Source organism: Buteo buteo, chromosome 25 (assembly GCF_964188355.1).
Source record: "Buteo buteo chromosome 25, bButBut1.hap1.1, whole genome shotgun sequence".
In the NCBI taxonomy this organism is placed as follows: Eukaryota; Metazoa; Chordata; class Aves; order Accipitriformes; family Accipitridae; genus Buteo; species Buteo buteo.
Genome location: NC_134195.1, coordinates 19,569,659 through 19,585,341, shown reverse-complemented (window position 1 = coordinate 19,585,341; position 15,683 = coordinate 19,569,659). Strand labels below are relative to the sequence as shown.

Sequence of the window (15,683 nt, the reverse complement as noted above, 5' to 3'; positions counted from 1 at the left end):
ATTCTTAACTGAAAGTCTAGGGCTGAGGATGCTTTGGATGCTTCATTTTCCCCAATCTGTGGGTTAAATTGGGAGCTAACGACAGACTGATGAAAATCTCTAGAATGAAATATTTTCCTTTCTCTAACTCAGCAGAGTCAGCAGGGTGTAGGTCAACAGAAAGGAGCCCACCCTGTGCCTGTTTACTGATAGTCCCCAGTCTGCCTTCTGTAGCCCTACAGCCTTCAACCCTGGCGCTGACTGTAGCTTCCTTTGCTATACCCTGGCTTCCAGTTCCCTCTAGTTGTCTTTTACCCCATTTCTCTTCTATATCACCACCAGTCAAAGCTTAGTCTTCTGTGGTGGTGAAGGATCAAACTTCTAATGGTAACTAGCCCTTAAAAAACATCAGAGGGTTTTTTATCATCTTACTGTCTCTGCTGGACACCTAACCTACGAGGCAGTGAATATCTTTCAGAAGTGCCTGTCTCCCTCCACTGCCCAGGCCAGGTGCCTGCCTTTTTATAGATGGATATACTTAGTTGCAGAAATGCTACCAAAAGTCAATTGACCAATGATATTTTATGTCTTACTGCCATAACACATTTATACTAACAGATTTTATGAATCACTGCAAAGGTGAGGTCCATAATAGCAAAACCAAGCTTCTCATGGGGTTTTTTGTTACAGTACAATCCTGGCTTTCTTAGTCCTGCTTTTACTCGGACTGATTTATCTCGAGGCTATAGAGTACAGATATATTTGCCTACCTATACTTTGTCATGATATTATCATCAAGAATATAACTAAACTGTTGGTGTCAGAGCAACCCAAATTGTTCTTATCTGAAGAGAAGAAAGGGACGATAAGATTTTTTTTTTAACTTCACTTGCCTATCTCATTGCATTTCTCTATCAGTTGAGTATGTTTTTCATTTTCCTTTCCAAGTGCACTTTTGTTTTCAATATTGAAGATCATATTCATAAAGGGGATTTCATCCATCACTATCCCTCTACATTTACAACTCAATTTTAAGGATGAAACTTTCTACCAAGCAAAAGCATAGGCAGGTACTTCATCAGTACAAATGTGAGTACACATGAGGACTTCTCTTCCAACAGGACAAAAATGAGAACAAGATCATCTGAGTACAATCAGATAGGTGTGCTCTAAGATGGAGGCAAGGCCACAGGGTGTCGCAAACTTGGAAACCGATCCAACTAGGAAACATTGTGATATGGTTAGAAGAAAAGGTGTAGTTGCTTGGAAAAATGACCAATTACAGCCTTTTAGGTTAATAATCCCAAATCATTTGTGCAGGCTGGGTCACATAATCTCTCAAGAGTCATATGTCCTGTCCCCATCCTGTTATCAGATGTATCTCTCATACATGTAAAACGTAGGCATCTTTTGAAATACAGCTGGACATAGAGCAGGTACGACACCAACAGAGGGGAAATGCAGAACATGGGAACTCTCCATCCCAGCTGTTCCATGAATAACTGGTCTCTGGCCCAGTATCACAGAAAACAGGTCCTTAGACTAACTGGATTACTTTGGCCACTTGACCTTCTTATATGACAGAGAAATGATTGTATGCTAACAATTTACCTGGTAAATCATTATACATATGCTGCATATACAGGATCCCAAGTATTCTGGAGTACTCTCACTGATTTTATTCTAAAATGTGATTCAAACTAGACAGTAGTTGGAGATACTGTTCAGAGATGCTTCTAGAATGTAGTCAAATAATCACTTCTTCAGAAATCACTGCACTTCCTTCGAGTAATCATTAGCAATTTTTTCAAATGGAAACAATATTGCCTTTCAGCTGGTTTCTACTCTGTAATGAAGATTTTTAGGTACAAACATTTATGCATAATAATGCATCCTTTCTCATCACCTGTGTAAATTAAGAGCTGACCTGTGGAAATCAAAAAGAAATAATTTGTTGGTCCCCATAATGAAAGTGATGTTATATGGAAACAGATGGCTCTATCCCAAATTCAAGAATTATTTCCAAATGCAAAGAGTGAGGGTCTCAATTCCCAGAGCAAATACTCTCAGATGAATCAAAGCGTGCAGGGTCTAGAACTGTTCAGCTGGCCAGCATTTTTCTGCCATCTATAGTGGAAGACAAAAGCTCTGTTCATCTTGAGTGTAATGTAATCGAGAGTATGGTAGAAAACTTTTTTTCACTGGTAACACAGATGACACTGATGAAAATATCTGGAACTGATCTACAGTATGGCTTCTGCTGTTGTTGTGTACTAAAGCCACGACTGAAAGGAGATGCTGTTTTAAGTGGATGGATGGAATAGTCACAGATGTAAGAAGAAAATGAATCCATTTACTCTTCATACCTGGTCAGTTTTCTTATATACACAAGACATAACAGAGTAATTAGATTCACTCACGTACCTTGAATTCCCTTGTGCTAGTAATAGAGGGCACACTGCAGATAACCTCCCTTCTCAGTGCTGAAGGGCAATCTACACATCCTGCTTGAAGGGTTTCAGTCTTAAAAAAAACCGGTTACAGTATCATATGTGGTATTTCATACTTAGCCTTTGCAAGACTTCCTTTGCTTTGAAGGGGTTTCTGACTAAGTTCCTAATCCTATGACTGGCTGTGTGTCTAGGCTTCTCCTTACTCATATGGTCTGGTTTGGAACAGGAGCCAAATGAAGACTGACGGTCATGGTCAGTTTGTATTAGCCACATAAAAGGAGCGTATTTCGGTCTTGAAGGGTTTACAGTCCACCTGCATTTTAATATCTGAAGTTGCATGGAATAGAAGCCAGCAGAAGCCATTGGAAAACCTTCCACCATCTTAAAAAAACCAGATCCAGGTCTGTACATTTCATTCAATATGTTGATTTCATTAATCCCCTGAGAATTGGTTTATTTTTATGTAGTTAATCTGAACAACAAAGCTGAATGCAATGTGGCAGTTCAGAGAAAATGGAGTAAAAGCATTGCATTGTTTATGGCAAAAAATTTAAGACCATTCTCCCTTCTTCTCCAGTAAAGATTGGCTCTGATGCAGAAAATTGCTTAAACTCCTGCCTGACAACTAATATTGTTTCTATCACAGTATGAATGAGTCTTGCAAAATTCTGTTTGTGGCTGATAAAGAGTATTAGGCGATATGAACATGAGAGAGTAAAAGCTTTATGAAGGCAGGGCACAAGCCTAGGTCAACAACAGGAGAGAAAAAACAGGGAGCAGAAGAGGTAGTATGTGACTAAAAAAGCAAAGAGAAGAACAGCAGGCAATGTGTTTTGTTTCCCCAAGAAATTCTGGAGGATTTGACTCTTTGCAAGTCTGTCAGTGCTGGATGGGGATTGCAGTGCATTCTGCACCGTGAGGCCTTGGGGTAAATAAAATTGCAACAGGAGCAAAAGGTTTTAATTTCTCATGCAGAAGCAGTAAAGAGATAATAATAATGATAAGGCTAGAACCTTGGGTAGTGTCCCTCTCTAGACACGGGCCATTGGTGAAAGGAATACATATTCTGAAGCTTGGATGATTTTGATACGTCTACATAGTTGTGGGCTGCCTGACCTCTTTCTATAGTAACTATCTTTTCTTTTTCTCTTTTGTATTTCCACATCTGATGGTTTTGCAAGAAAGCAGAACTACGGATGCTGGTCAGATCCTGCATATTTTCTCCCCCTTTTCCAAGCCCCTTTGTTTGCTTTTTGCTATGGATTTACAGTGACGCATCCCATCTGGTTCTGCTGTATTGCATGATCCAAGATAACACTTAGCACCATTAGCAGTCAAGATGGAACACATCATAGCTTGTTCCCAGTGTGTGTCGCCAAGGGCCTTAATCTTCTGCTTCAGAATTCCAAATAATTTTAAATGTCATTTTAAGTTCCAGAGTGGTAAGCATCCTGGGGAACTCTGCATTTCCACATTAGGGCTGATTCTGCACCCAGGCAAGCTTGTTTAAAACTTATTTGGGGATCTTTGTACCAGATAGATATACCATGACCGGGCTGAAGGTCAGGCGAGCAGCTCTGTCTTTCTTTCTGAACCATCAGTCTCATCACAGCCACCTTGATTATGTTTTAGCTCTGTCCCATGTCCTGCCTGATACCCTCCTCTTGTCAGGGAGGGGCATTCTCAGGGTCCGTTTAGGGCAGGTTTGAATTGCTGAGCTGGGGAAAAAACAGCCACTACAGAGGCAAAGGACAGAGCCTGTAATAAGAAAGCATTCTTTCCACACCCTCTGGTTTTCGTGTCCCATATTTGAGTTTGAAACCGTGGTATTTTGAACTATGACTCACCAATTTTTCTTTATTGCTGATAGTCTGTGGCTGGTAAATTTTATGACTTTAATCAGTTAAGCAGCTATATGCAAAGTAAAGCTAAACCGAGAGTATTTAACTTCTGCACAGAATAGGAATAGATAATGTAACGAGACTTTGTCATGTCCAAAAGCACGTAAATTAATCTGACATTACAGGCATAGCCACTGCACACATGCACACAAAAAGCAGGACTTCCTGCTGTTGTTGACATTGTTTCCCATGTAGTTTGTTTATCGCTGTGATTTGTTTATTAGACAGGTGGACGCACCATGCTGGGGCCCTGCAACAGAAATCGGCCATCTCGTGGGACCTACAGAAATGGGGAGGGAGCCCATAGGGATTCCGTGTGGCCCCACAGACCCGCGAGAGAGAAATCTCCCCTGCAGGGTCCTGCTGAGGATTATACCCTCCCGCGGATGCCCCGGTAATCTCATAATCCCTAACCTATGACTCGCCTCTGATCTCCTCTCACTCCAAATCATTTAGACTTCAAGTAAGAGGAAGTTTAGAGAAGGAGAACAATTATGAAAAGCCATTTCCATTAAGGTCCTAAAACATTTTTAGCCAGTTTAACAGAGCAGTTAATGAGAGCAGGAGAGGAGACCTTGGGAGGGTAGCATAGATGTCTTTAATCTTTCTGGTCTATTTTTCTTATCTCCACCACATCTGCTGAAGCAAACAAGCAAACAAGATATGTTTCCAGTATGCACTTAACACTTCACATGCTATAGTTGAAAAAGTGGAGAAATGCTTTATTTCTTTATTGGTTTAACAGTTTTAACTGATGCAATACATATGACACGAAATATTCCCTCCACATACACAGACACACTTGTAAATGATAGGTTTGGTTACTACTCGAAAGTAGATCCACTTTACCACATTCCTCCTGCCCCTCCACCCCCCCAAACTGATTATTCTGTTACAGCACCTCAGTAAGCTTGTTATACGACAATGAGGAGCTGGTTAGTATATCCTTTCTGATTCTGCCTTTTTTATGGATTTCAAAGATAATTTCAAATTAAAATAACCTAAAGCGTAAAAGAGACTGGCATCGGTTATCTATTCTTTACAATTAGATATAATTCTTGTGGGTTTTTTATTTTGTTATTGACCAAGCTCTAAAAGATGCATTATTCTGCTTTATGTATCTATTTTTGTAAAGCTCCTGGGTAAAAGTGAACTTTTACATAGCATTTTCCCTTATTGTTTTTAAAATGTAATATTTAAAATATTTGCCATTTGCAAAACAGTCCCCTTCTTCAACTCTCCCCCAATATTGTACTTTCTTTTGTTCTATTGGAGTTTCTTTATAGTATAAAAAAGAGAAGAAAAATATGCACATTCCAGAAATAATAGTAGTAGTAGTAGTAGTAATAATAATAATAATAACAATAATAATTGATTTTTCATTAATACTGAAAAGCTACAGCTAAGCAAGACCTGTATAAACAAACCTTGTAAGAATATTCAAAAGAAGAAACATCACAAAACAGAGGGTTTTTTCAGTTTAGCAGAAATGAGGGAACATAGCTTGTTAGAGAAGACATACAGTTGCAATTCCTTACCACACACACTCCCTTTCTCCTTCCAGGCTATTTTCTATTTGAACTGTATGGTTTGGGGGTGATAGTTGTTTTTTTTACTGTCATTTCAGCTCAGTGCTGTGGTCTCAACTGGGGTCTCAAGGTGTTGCAGTAAGATAATTTGCAACAGGTAAAATGACAAACATCCATCATTATCTCCAGCAATTTTTTTACAAGGCTATCAACAGAGCTATTTGAAAACTGTCCCAACTGCTTGGCTCTTGAAGATGGATTTAGCCCTTCTGGACTGAGGTTTTTGCAATATTTCATATGATGATTTGTGCACAAAACTGTACTATCATATTAATAATTGCAGCAACTTTTGTCATTTTACAAATCCAAAGTAATAAATGTCATCACTACTAAGACTGTAATTCACTTAATGGTGTCACATCCTTTTAAACTTGTACTCTGGATTATGTCCCTTCCTTGCTGTTATATTAGAACCATGATATAAAAATGCACTGTTGACTTTGCAGGAAAATATCATTAAAAGAGAGTGCTTTATCTCTTTTACTCCTTTGACCTCTCCCTCCCAGCCATAATTAGTTGACTGTAGCTGTATTCTTCCTCTCCTAAAGCAAAAGTAATTAATCTACTTTCAAGATTTGCAGAATCTCATATTTCAAAAAGTACCTGCTTTTGCTTAGAATGGCCTTGTCAGTGTGTGATTGAAAAATGATCTGAAACACTTTATCAAAGATCAAACAAATGCAAACTGCACTTACCATTAGCTAAATACTTGGCCTGGGCTGAGTCATCCCATCATGTGCTGGGCTCCTGAGTATCATCCCTGTATCATCCAGTATCATCCCTGATCAGCGCTGGAGTGTGGCACCCACAGGTTTAATTGGACTGCAACATGTCTGTATAACCGAGTTTGAGTTTAGCAAGAGGTAGGTGTGGTGATGGCCGTGTTGTTTTGTTGCTGCGGTAAAGATTGGGCTTCTAAAAAGCACAAAATAAATTAAGAGTAACTATGACAGACTAGAGGAGATGGTTGATGAATTCTAATTTAAATCAGAAGCTTCTATGTGAGATTTCTAACTCCAGTGTGAATGTAGCGCTGGGTGCCTTCACTACCGTCCTTCTACTGCCATATTTGGCTGAAATCCAATGGGATGATGACACAGCTCTAATAATGGAAAGTCATTAACCTGAGGAAATCTCATTCAAATGAAACTAAATGGGGCAATGCAATAGCTAAAGCTTGCCAGGGTAAGTTTTGTCTGACTTCTTTTCAGGGAGCTGGAGCTCAGAGGAGTGGAATTTCTCCCTGAGGCAGAACAAAGGAATTGGATGTCATTTTGCAACCCTTTAAATAAACGTGATTTCAAACCTCAGGACTTTTTGGGGGAGAGAAGGTAATGCTTCTCTCAAAGTAGGATTAGCCAAGGAAGAAGAAAAATGGCTGTATAAGGAGGAGAGAGCAAGCGCAAGATATTTAAGAATATTCAGAAAAGGATCCAAAGAACAACTACCACCCCAAATCACGCACAGTTCAGAGAGAAAAGACAAAAAAGATTCTGACATATCCAAAAAAATCAGGGGAAGGAAACAGAAGCATGTGTGTTTATTATTTTGTCTAGTTCTGTATCCTTCCTGTGCTAACTGAAGTGGAGGGTAATTGTATTTAGAAACCCATATACATCTTGGGCATCTGTTAACTTTCATCTGTCCTGTATCACTGAAGAGTAGCACGTAAATCCAGCATGCTGCGCTAGATTTAAGGAATTCAGTGTGTTTAAATCACTGTGGTGTCTGGAAGCTTGGGACATCCTAGGACAGCCTAGGGGCCATTTAGCCCAATTTCTGTGAAGAGAGAACAGATATCCATGTTTTATCTGGGAAGTGTGTCAGAGGTGCCAAGGATGGGACAAAGACCAGTAGACCAAGAGAAGACGAAACTCATGTCTATCCTTGAGGTCCCAGTACAGCAACCTGGCTAGTGTTCTGCTAGGGTTAGCCCCATCAGAGCTGAAACAATAACCAAGAATAATAGGAAAAATATATATTCACAGTAATAAATGAGCTTGCAGATTGCATTCTTCTTAAGTTCTTGGCCTCAGAAGAGAACTTTTTCATTTAAAAGATATATTGAAATACCACCACCACCCCGCTGGTTAATTAACAAAAGCCTTATACTGGAGTGCAAAGAGTGAACAGTTGAAAAAATAGACAAATTTTGAGTTTTTTTTCTGAGCTAGTTCCTTCAGAAATAAGAGTTCCACTTTGTCAGAATTAGCTCTGAGTTTGTGGAGTTTTATGCAAAAGCCCCATTGTTTGTTTCTGTCTCCTGCAAATATTTTTCCTACTTGTTTGTGACCCCACTTCCCCATCAATTACTCCTTCTTGGTGATCTGAGCTCATTTAAAATCTTTTAATACAGATATTGACACCAAAGAGGACTCATCCATAGAGGAACGGAATGTGGAGCTAGTCTTCAAAGAAGCACGTGTCAGTGCCTCTCAGTCACATTAGTAATTTTTTTTTTTCTGAACTAGAAGCTTCTAATGTTTATCTTAGCCTCTGGGCATTAAATGGATCAAAGAGGAGGATTGGAGGGGACAATGCTTATCTGAGGTGCTCATGTGCTGGAGCAGACGATCACCAATTGATCATCATGTTGCCACTCGTGCCACTCATATTATGGAGCTAAATACAGGTGGCAGGGTTCACATTAGCCTGGCACTACCTGCCCGTCTCTGGCTGCAAGAGAAGACACCACCACTGCAGAGCTGTGAAAGCAGAAGTTGAAGTATTTCAAGGCGGAGGCACTTCTTACGACCGTGTCCTTCCCTCTTCTTTCCGCCTTGTCTACACGGAGGTGTCTCTTCCCTCGTGGTTATGTGCGGCGTGTAGATACCGAGGGGCTCCACCGAGGCTGACAGGGCTGGTCGCTTCTGTAGCTGCAGGTAGCTTGGACATCTCTGCACGGCACAGCAGTCCGCTAGACGGGCAGGTTTCTGGGTAGTGCTCGGACACCGATTTCATCCGCAAGTGTAATATTGGATGTAACATGCAATGTGAAGGGCTCAGAGTCCCCCTCCTGGGACACAGACGTCCCCTGCCGTTGCCCTCTTCAACACATACCCCAACACACACCGACTTCAGATGCTTTCCGTGCTTGTAGGTAGGTGCTACAACATGGCCTTGGAAATCCTTTCAATGCAGTTAGATTTTAGATTATTCTACAGCAGATCTCTGCCATAGTGACCTGGATATTCGTTAGTTCTGATTTTTGCTCTACCATCTAAACCATTTTAAGAGGTAATCCACTCTCATGTAATTTGCTCAGTGCAGAAGAGAAGAGGCTTCCTCTTCCCTGTCCTTTGACCTACCTTGAGCCTCAAAAAAAGACTAAACATGGAGATGCCAGGGCCCTGGGGGGGCCGGGGACTCCTTGGGGTCCCCATGGTGGGTCAGGGCAAGTCCCGTCAGCCACAGCCCATGCCACCCCCAGCCAGGAGCAGGGCGGAGTGGGGGGCACTGGGGCAGCCCCAGTCCCGGGCATCGGGCTCCTCCTTGGGGATGGGGATAGGCTGGGGCTGGGACGGGCTGTCGGTCCATGTGCGAGGATCAGGATCGGGCCCGGTGATGGGGACCGGGGTGAGACGTGGCCCTGGGATGGCCACACGGGTGCCCCCAGGACCCCCACCGGCAACGTGGTCGTTATGTGCTGGGCTGTCAATAAGTGACTGGGAGCAAGTGGTAGATGGAGAAGGAGTGGGGTTTCCCCATTTCGGATTAAAACCAGATAAGGATCAGAGCCTTGCACGTCCCGTATTGCATTATGTCCTGAGCAAACTTAGTGCTGGCTGTGGGCCAGGAAGTAATTTTCCAGCCATTTTTCCAGCTGCAGACTGGAGTGCCTTGAATGTAGCCTTTATACTCCTCTAACATCAGGCCCTGAAACAAAGACTAAGTGTGCTCAACAAAGACGTTTTGTTATAACTAGGTGGATTGTATTTACAATTGGGATTACAGTACATGGGAATCAAGATACAGAAATATAAATGAGAAAACCTCTTTCTGATGTTACTGAATAAAATAACCCCCATAGGAATTGCTGTATACTTACATAGTCATCATGTGGCTTACTGGGAAAGCTGAAGGTATTAGTCTCGTAAGAATCCCCGCACATCTGCAGTTATACCCAAGAGTCTGTTTCAATATAGTGCAAAAAATACTATGCATGTTTAAAGCCACGTTAATTTTAGAGTTGCCATAGAAATTGCTGGCACCTCAACACTTAATTTCATTTCACAACAGGACAAAATCCAGAGACTTCAAAACCTTCCCTAGAATGGAAATTCTAAAATTCTTAGGAAAAAATATTATTTAAAAAAAAATCTGGAGTTCATTGAAATGCTTTATTTTTCTTATTCAAAGCATCACAATGGTTTGCGTTGATTCATTTCAACACTGAACTGCAGATCACGACTGTGCATCGTCTTGAGGGAGCTGTAGCACCAAATCTCATTCATTCCCACACTGTGAGCAGGGTCCCTGGCTTGACTCCATCTTCTGTAATGCACTCTGAATCACAGGGCTTCCAAGATAAATCCTACAGTTTTGTTCAGAAAGGCGTTATGTGCATTACAGGAAACGGATAATTTCAGCAAAAGCACAAGAGAAAGGAAGTCCACAGCTATAGACCACAGAAGGCATAAAACATTAGGAAAAGGTCACTATGCATTTGCTTATTCATGTCAACTTGAAAAAAACGCAAAACCAAACAAACCTTTGGAGTCATTCAGACCACAAACACTTTCTGATTTGTATCCAACCACCCAAACCCCAAGTACTTCACTTTGATTTTTATGAACTATTTTAAAAAACGCAAAATAAAAATTCTGCAACTCTTTAAAAAGTATCCAATACAAAAAGTCAGGTGACAGAGTGGACTTCCAGCTGTTACTTCTGCTCAGGCCTTCTGACGGGAAAATGGATGAAATGCTTTTAAGTGCAGGAGTGGGAACTTTAGCTCTGGGCGAGCATCCTCCTCTGCTCCTGCCTCTGCCTATACAACCTTTGCTGCTCCTTTTTCGCTTCTCCTCAGCTGGAGGCTGCTGCCCGCCGTGGTGAAGGGGTGCCCTGTCCAAATGACTCTAAGTCCTAATATTGAAGGTATTTAAATAACTCGATTCATTCTGAGTGAAGCAGGTGAGAGAGGCGTTGGTGGCAGCAGAGCTGGCAGATGGGACGGCTGGTGGATTGCACGGCGAGACGACGGTCAGCAGCTAGGAGCAGGCTGGGAGAAAACCACTTGTAGCCGTATTTCACTGAAGTGCAAGGTGTGTTTCTGCTGATTTGGTCCACGGTTTTAAAAGTTCTGCTTTTCTAGCTTACTTTATCACTAGGTACTCCAAGATAAATAGGATTGTTTGAACAAAATATATACTTGCGCTGAAAAAAAGACCCAGTGAGTTAATGTTGACACATGGTGACCTTCTGTAGGTATATTGTAAATTTGTTGGGTTTTTTTTTCAAAAGTAAGTAAATCCACTGTGCATGCCAATGTGACTGTCTTCACTAGAGACAAAATGTAAATTGATTTTAAAACGTTGCTAAGCACACTCTAGTGCTGTGGGCTTTCGTGAGTATCCAGAGCCCCTGCAAATTGGGCTGCTCCTACTGGTGGACAAATATGGAGTTAGGAGAGAAACTTCAGGAATCTTAGGCTACATCAAGTGGATGGGGAGCTCACATGCAAAGGTGAAAAGCTCCACTTCTCAGATCAGAAGAATTTTCCCATTTTGAATCCGAATCAGTTTGGAGATTCTGACTACATTTTCTGATATGTTTTATTAAAGACTTTTTTTAAAATTAAATTTTGGAAAGCATGCATACCAGCTACTTTTGCAGAATCAGGCTCTTGCATAATGAAGAAGCCTGCCATTTATACCAATAAATGTTATTTTCTTTCAGAGAGTAAGGTTCTGGTAAGCATAGATATTCAGGTGATCTCTTGCAATCTGGAGGACTGCATAATCCTAATATTTATTAGTGTGCCACTGTCAGATAGAAATATTCCTTATATGGATAAGACATCTGCAAGGAATGTATACTTTTTGTAACTACAGTACTCACTTTGACAAATACCAGTCGCGTTTGAGTATGAGTTTGCAGACCCACCAGCCTGTCTGGGGCCTTTCAAGGTCTTCAATGTAATTGGCAGCTAGTAGGGGAGAAGAAGCAGAATTATTCCTTTATGTCTGAATTTGACAAAAAAAAAAAAGAAAAAGGTCAACACCAGATGATTTAGACTAGTTTTTGTGTTTTATCAGCTGATGATAAGGTACACCATGCAATCTAATTCTGGGCATTTTAGTATTCTATATGAGCCAGAAACACTGTAACATACCATATAATACTTGGTCCTCTGAGGTCATAGAAATGAAAAAGAGTGTAAGTACTGTAACTTAAAAGAGTATCACAAGAGTGTACACTCCTAAGCAGGTCTCTGGTTTGTCACCTGATTTCTTCAGTGTAGGCTGCCTTCTTATACAAAGGCATTTCCTCTGCTTCCCCATATGACCCTATAAATACTCTGCATCCTGTGGACTATTTTGCCTCATTCTGATGCCTCATTTTACCCGTGACAGAAAATCACCAGTCAGACTGGGACAGCTCCCGACCCTGGGGACCAATGACTCCAGAAATCCATTGATTACTGTTTTTGCATAGGTGTCTTTTCCTTTGTCTGCAATGATTTGGGCTGCCATTTCATTCCAGCCCTATGAAAGACAGCATATTCTTTTGAGTGTGTCATGTAGCAATTGACCGTATTTTTAATCTGTGGTATTTCCTTTTCTTTCTTTTTTTTTCCTTCAAACCTAAAGTATTACTGTGTACAGGAAACTGTATAGCTGGAAACGTTGTTAGCCTTGTAGGCAGCTGGATTTTTCTGTCATTAGAGCAATGACTTGGGATTGAGGCAGTGGCACAGATTTCTTGCTTACTGGGGGAAATCTGCTGCCTGGCCTCTCCCTGCCCAGCACGCTGTAGCCTCCTCTGCTCCTTCTCTTATCTATGTTGGGTATAAGCTCTTTGAGATGGGGGCTGCCTTTGACTAAATATTTGGACAAGATAAAGCATGATGCAATCTAGATATTTTTTGGAACCTCTAGGAACATAATCATGTAAACAAGACTGTTTCATATGAATCAGGATTTTATCATTTAGCAATTCACTGGCACGCCCCAGTGGGGGGCTGAAATGCAATTTTCCTTATGCCATATGCATGCTGCAGAGTCACTGTGACAAATTGTTCAGGAGCTGGATCTTTTCCCCTCCACAGAAGAAATATTGAGCTAAAACGAAGGCCAGTAAATGCTTAATTACTGATACTAAACCATCTTTCATATATATACTGTGAACATGAAACATATTGGACGGAGCTGCTGTCTGGCGCATTTTCATAATATGTGAAACTGGTAAATCAGAAACAGATGGAAGTACTGAAGTGGGAGAATTGCCCTGTTCCCTAATTAACTTGGTAACAATGCAGAAGAAGAGCAATATTTGGGTTTTGGGGAAGACCGTTGGGTCAATATTCTCCCAGATAGAAGGTGCATAGCTAGGACGTGAAAATTATTAGCCAGGATATATATACATTATTATATTGCCCATTCATATTTATCAAGGAGAAGCTTATAAAACAGCTGTTGTTATGGTTCTCTTCTCCATCATTATTTCTTGAACCATCAGATATTCTGCTCTAATGCATTGTATAATGTGATTTTGCATATCAGCACAATGCCAGGCATAGAGCTGGATGAAATTACATTTTTTTCAATGATTTACTGAAAAATATGCTTTCCTGACAAAAGTTATGAATTGGAGGTGAACTGGATTGTTACTTTTGGCTGTTAAAAATAAGTTGAACGTCCCTTTGGATCAACTCATTCTTCATCTGGGAGAGCTGGATTCAAATCCTCTTTGTGCCTGTAAAACCACGCTTCTGGACTATTCAGCTGTGTAAACACGTGTGTGCAAACTTTTGCTCTCCGATGGTTACAGTTCTGCTTCACGTACGTGGTTAGAGGTGCAGCTGACCAGGAACTAGAAGTCCGGTGTCTCACGCCTTGCACACTCCTTCAGCTGGAACCGAAGTGGGGCTGGAGTTCCCTCGTACTACCTGTGGCCACATCGCCTTAAGACTCCTGCCAGTAGCCGAAGGTGTTATTCTCACCCACTTTTGGCTGAAAAGACTAAACATGATCAAACCTAAGACGACTGCAACAGAAAGGAAGCAATCCAGCATACATCCTATGGCTTGGTGGTTAAAATCCTTTTTTGAGAGGTAAGAGACGTAAATTCACACTGCCACAGGCAGGGAATAAGATGGACCTAGATCTCTTAAGCCCTGGGCAAAGAGTCTAAAAATCACAGAATTACTGAGCAAGATTACAGCTACTGTCCAACAGCTTTCTAAACTTAAACCTTCTGCTCTTTTGCCTTCCTTACAAATGCCTTTCAAAAACAATAAGGTTGTTTTTTTTAGATTGCATGGAAAACCTTCAAGTATTCCATCTACCTTCTGGTTTTTTGCTTTATTTGGCAAGAAAAAGGAAGCTTTTAATTCATTTTGATCCAAAGGGGGGAAAAAAAAAGCTTTATTTGTGTGTTTTCTTCTAGCTTTAGATCTAAAAATCCAGATATTCTAACAGTCCCAACCTTAGCAAACGTGAGAGCATGGGCTTAGTACCATTCCCCTTTCTAAGGGTTTTCCTCTGGGCAAGTCGCTGTATAAGCACACACCAAAATAAGATTCTGTTCTTAGTGCGATGTATAAGGAGACTCTGTGATGCATAAATCAAGCTTTCTGAAAATGGGGAGAGCAGTACAGTGAGCCCAGGCGCTCCATTTTGGCCCTCTGAAGCCAAATGCAGTGGGCATCGTTCAGCTGTGGCTGGAAACCTGATATCCCCTGCTAGCTGCACTTATAAAGTCCAGGCATACTTTTCCTGAGTCATGATTATGTTAAATGCATTTACTAGGTAAAAAATGGAAAAATGAGGGGAATAAAGGAAAAGGATTCCATGCAATTACTTTTCTTCTCTACTTCATTTTAGAAAAAAAAATTAATGCTGATGCTCTGGACGGGAGGAGGGTGTTTGCTTTCTACACTTCTCTCTCTCTAGTCCCCATCCCACAGAATAACTTACAACATCACTTTCAAGTGAAGCCTGACCCTTCTTTTTGGAATTGGCTTCATGGCACTAGAGCAATTACGATATTTCAAGTATTTCCTAGCTGTAGTCTATGCAGCAATTGCTGATTAATTAATCAGAGATATGAGCTCCTTGGAACCATGTGCTTGGGACTGATGGACAAACCCCTACAATGGGAGAAGGCTCAGGGGGCGGGCGATGCGCTCATGAAGCTCCGGGAGGAATGTAGGGAGTGACCACAGCTATTGCACATAACAGCTGACCTCATCTCAACACAAAGGGGACTGGAGGGTGCCGCTTGTTTTTGATAAAGGGCTGTATCAGTTGAGTGGATTGCTCATACACTGAGTTTTGCCTGAGTTACTCAGAAGAGTGTGAATGTCTTCTTAAGTTAGTGAGACCAGTATGAGGAAAGTGTATATACATGGCTCAGCACAGAGTATGAAAACCGAACGATCAATAAAATGAACTTCAAAGAGAGCAACATGCTTGAACTGGCTTCAACCCGTGTATTCCTTCCCAGTGACTGGGGATGCCTGACATCGTGAAAGTGAGCATAGAGACTGGAAATGGCAATCACATGTGTATTGTGATCCAATTGTATGTTGCAATTGC

The 15,683-nt window shown here is 41.2% G+C and overlaps 1 long non-coding RNA gene across 2 annotated transcripts in view; it reads left to right on the top strand.

Moving 5' to 3' along the window:
* Window positions 1-6,251, top strand: part of LOC142044714 (uncharacterized) — a 112,576-nt gene extending 106,325 nt beyond the window's left edge. For both annotated transcript variants that reach the window (XR_012654404.1, XR_012654403.1), the window contains exons 5-6: window positions 4,558-4,727; window positions 5,961-6,251. This is a non-coding gene — a long non-coding RNA (uncharacterized LOC142044714). The remainder of the gene's footprint in view (window positions 1-4,557; window positions 4,728-5,960) is intronic.
* The last annotated feature ends 9,432 nt before the right edge of the window (window positions 6,252-15,683 follow it).